Source organism: Solanum pennellii, chromosome 1 (genome assembly GCF_001406875.1).
Source record: "Solanum pennellii chromosome 1, SPENNV200".
In the NCBI taxonomy this organism is placed as follows: Eukaryota; Viridiplantae; Streptophyta; class Magnoliopsida; order Solanales; family Solanaceae; genus Solanum; species Solanum pennellii.
In genome coordinates, this window is record NC_028637.1 from 57473301 (window position 1) to 57478034 (window position 4734).

Here is a 4734-nt window from a genome sequence, read left to right on the forward strand (position 1 = left end):
ATTATGACTCCTAATACCATATGATAGAGGTTTTTATCAAAATGTCATGAAAACATGTTTATATACTAAATGTCCCTTTTTAATGCTTTTTGCATGGCTTCCATACTTAGTGCATTAAATGTTGTATCCCTTGTTGACCAAAGTGTATTTATTAGAGTCCTTATATGTCATGGATAATTTAAAGGTTTCTAGAAGTTGAAGATGAAGTTTTGGTGAGTCCTCATAGATTCGAGGACAAGACCCACATGTTCTTTTATGTCTTTAATCTTTATTTTATGTCTTTTATGGTCTTAGTACCAACTGTTGTATTCTAAAATATAGATCCTTTAATGACACAATATAAAGGTAGAATGTTTTTAATAAGTTTCCTCTTTCTAATTAATGAAAGTATTTTTCGTGTGTTAAGAGAGTTTTAAGTTGTTACTTATTTTTAGTATATTATTCAATGAATTATATGAAAGTCTTGTATGAGACTTATAAGAGACTTGTATGCCGGTAACGTCTAGGGGGTGCTTCTGGGTCGTGAATGTTTCTCGCCTAACATGCTACCAAGGAATTTTTATTGCTACTCCCCCGGGTCATGGTCATTTTCAGTGACCGTAAGGTGGTCCGTGGAGCCTTGCGGTCATTGCTAGTGACCGTAAGGCCTTTCATTCCTTGTCCCAGCACAAGCCCATCACACATAACCAATATAAAAAGGTTCTTTTAACATGGGGTCTAACAAATGGCATGACGTTAACTCACAAAATCTTACGCTCGGGAGAATATTACACAACAAGACCCTCATTACGAACTCAACACAAAGTCATTATTCTCTAGTTTAACTTGTCATTTTCTGAGTCGTTATATTATTCCCCGCCCCCCCCCCCCTAGGAAAAGTCGTCCTTGAATGACATAATTTTAAGGGAAAATGACTCTAGTTAATTATCAAACCAATCGTGACACATAAATATTAGGAATAAACCATAGGAGGAAGCATCAACTACACATTAATAAACTCTATTAAAAACAAGGAAGTAGGAACTTTGTCTACAAACGATTATGCATCAAACTTCATCATTATTCATAATATTGGAGGAACTACCTTTTCCAATTTAATTAATTCTCATTTTATTATCAGAAGGAAATTTATGCAACTCATTACAAAATACTATATAAGAATTATCAACATTTCAACTCATGAAGCAAATAGACAACTCATAATATATACATATCACGTGAGAAACACATAACACTTGATAATGAAGCCATGGAAAACTAATTTACTCTGATGACTTCAAAACATGAAACAAACAACAAGGACTCTAGATTTCAAGCTCAAAAAAGAATAGAAAGAAAAGTAAAGGATACTCTCATAACCTTACTCTTCAACCTATTATCCCCCACTTATGATAAAATATAAGGCAAATGTAATTCAACATGTTGACACCCAAATTTTGACCCACGTTGTATAAATTAATTATCGAGCTTCGTGAGTTTTCCAAACTATTTAAGTTAATTAGTTTTACAAATTTTGCGAAAATTAAATAATATAATACATGGGTTTTATGTTACTTATCATAACTTTAGATAGTATATATATATTTTACCTAGTTATGTATATAGTTTGTATATTTTATGATTATTCAAAAACCGTCTCAAAAATATCTTAAGTTTAGAAAGTATTCTGTTAAACTAGTTATATTTTAATCACTATTTTACAATTTTAATAATTAGGTTATTAAATAAATAAGCTCGTTAATAAATTTATACCAAATTTGTTTTACTTTAAACCAATTGATTATTTTTCCTTTTAATTCTTTTTTTTAGAACCAGTTTGGGCCCTTTCCCTTTTGTTTCTTTTCAGCCTAAGCTTTACTTCTTAATTCCCAACCCCAATTGACCCCAGGCCCATTCCTTCTACTCTCACCAATTTAAATAATCCAATTGATATCCGGCCCACTTCCCTATTCCGCTCAACCCAATTCATTTCGTAAAACCCAACCCATTAAACTTAAAAATCCGACCCGACCCTCTCCCTTTCTCTTTTTCTTCCCTGTTCTCACTCACGCATTCCCCAGACCCAGCAGCCACGATAATTCCCAGCAGAAGACGCCTAAAATCCCCTAAAATAGAACCCACGCGTTTCTCATCCCCTTTCCCTCGTCTCTCTCACCCGCAAAACCCAGACCCCCAGCATCCACGCGCAAGAGAAATTCCCAGAACCGATCCCGTGCAACGCGTCGTAGCGTCTCCCTCATTCCCCTTGTCTGTTTGTGCGAGGCATAACGTACTTGTACGAAATGGAGAACGACGTGGTGATATCGCAGCACCCCTCTTGTCTTTGGAGCAAAATCAAACGATTGTTCGCACCATTCCGTTGGAGAATGGTACGAAGCTCGTACTACTCGGCCCCAACCTTATCTCTTCAGGGTTTCTTCCGATTTCAAATGGAGACTTGGAATATCGATTTTACCCCAACCTTTTCCCTTTTTTCCCCCGCCCTCTTAACCCAAAAGAAACCCTAGTTTCCCTCTATAAATACCCCCCCCCCTCAAACGATAATGGGGTTGGAAATTTTTGGATTGGAAATTCTGAGCAAAAAGGGTCTTTAGCTTTGTAGGTTATTCCGGAAGAAAAAAGGGAAAGTTACAGAGGTCGAATTTTGGATTAAGATGGAGTGGAGTTTTTTTTTTCTCTATCATTTATCCTGTTCAAATCTGTTGGTAGAAGCTTTGAGCGACCATAGAAACGGTTGCCAGAATTTGTGCGAAGCCGGAGATCGACGGATCGATAAGCTAATCGAGCCAATACTTTCATTTTGTCACTTGGGTGTACGTGTCTTCGATTGGTGGAAGTCGTCGTCATTTGTTGCTCGTCCCAAGCATCGCTGCTCCGAAGAATGTAATTGCCCTCTTAAAGCTTTCTTCATCCTTTTTAACTTAGCATTTTGTTTCGATCATGAGCTCGCTGCGTTGATTATTGCAATGTTATCAACCGAGTTTTCTTTTCGTTTGCATCACTATTGATTCGATTTCTTCAATCTTTCAGAACTTGCTGCTTCCATGTCATGTTATCGATTTGTTCATGTCGTCATGGCCATCGTGATTTCTTTTGGTGATAGTTATTGGTTTTCGACAAAATTTAGATTGGAACTTTGAATATGCTTCTCATTCTTAAAGGTTTATTCGGGTTTCTTTAGTGTGAAGTCCACTGTCACACATCAAATGGCTGGTAAATGGTGATCAGTTGTTAAGTTTTGTTATGTTAGTTCTTGATATGCTTCACTTGTGCGAGGCTTGCATTGTGGGATGGTACGATGTGTTTTGATGTTAACTATATTGATGTTTGGTGTATGCGTGAAATACTATGGGTGGCGGTTCGATAGTTTGCATTCTCGATACTGCATTGGCCATTAGACTGTGTTGAACCGTTACAAACTAAAGGGAGATGCAACATCCTGCCTTTCTTTATCTATCTTTCTATGATCTTGAATTGCAATTTTGTTTGCCGATTTTATGCTCCTCACAGGGAGTTTTTGGGTTTTAAAATAGCTTAATATAATAGGCTTTGGTCGATTTCTTTCCTCTCTTTTGAATATTGGTCTGCAGAAGCATACAGTTTAGTTGTTATCTCTCTGAAAATGATTATGGCAGGTTGCCCTGATGCATTGTTCGTGATTAATTTTAGGTTATTGTTGATACTATTTTTTGTTGTTTTCGAATATTTGAAATGGGTCAGTTAGAACAGCTTGATCTAAGTTAGTTGTTGACATTTTATTTGTTGGCCTTTGGTTGTTGCATATTCGTTGAATTTGATTTCGTTCATTAGCATACCGTCGAACTTTTGATGAAGGAGTCTTGGTTCTCAGCTTCTATTATCTTTCTTATAAATCATCCATTTGTTTATTTGTTTCCTTTGGGGTTTACTGTGTACTTCACTAAATAGCTCTATTGTATGTTTTTAGCATTACTTATATCTTTTTTTTTGTTTGTTTGCATGAAAAATTCCCCTCGAGTCCGTTTCGAGACTCCCTTTTTCTTTACATTTTGGAAGATCCGTAGAGGCTCAATTCCTTTATCGAGTCAAAGCAAACAATATGGAGTCCAACTTCATGAGGATTGAAGAAATTAGAAGAAGACGGATCAGAAGACTTTTTATATGTTTTATTTTTTTTCTTTTTTCGTATTTTATTTGTAATGGGCATAAACCCTTGTTGTTTTTCTTAATTTCTTGTATTTCTTTTTTGTATGTTTAGACTAAGACAAGTGAATGGGTCAAAAACCCAAAAACAGGTGGGTCCATAATTCTGTCCAGGCGAACAGAACCCGAATTTGGACCAAAAACCTCTCTCTCTGTCTCTCTCTCTTTCTCTCTCTCTCTCTCTTTTACTATTCATTTACATGTTTGCTTGAATGTCGTTAGTTAGGGTTAGAAAACTCCAAACCCCGTCGAACGCCTATTGTCTTATCAAACCTTAAAACTAAAACTGAATCTCAAAATGACAAATATTTCAAACTTGTAAATCTGTATAAGTAAAACTCTAATAAGTTCAATTTGAAAAACTTCGCAAAATCTATAAAAATAGTCAAGTTGTTAATCGCCAGAAAACCGTAGTTAGCGGAGCGTCATAGGTGCTTCAACACCTTCCTAAGAAGCTAATAGGAATCCCGAACCCTTAAAATGTTTTCATAACAATTTTCCTGTTTGAATTGTTGGGAATCATGTTTTCTTAATTTTTCTTAATAATTAAAT

At 35.8% G+C, this 4734-nt stretch overlaps 1 long non-coding RNA gene across 1 annotated transcript; it reads left to right on the forward strand.

Annotated features, from left to right (window-relative positions):
- Positions 1-2054: 2054 nt before the first annotated feature.
- Positions 2055-4343, forward strand: LOC107023715. Its single transcript, XR_001457242.2, has 2 exons — positions 2055-2883; positions 3031-4343. It is a non-coding gene; the product is annotated as an uncharacterized LOC107023715 (long non-coding RNA).
- The last annotated feature ends 391 nt before the right edge of the window (positions 4344-4734 follow it).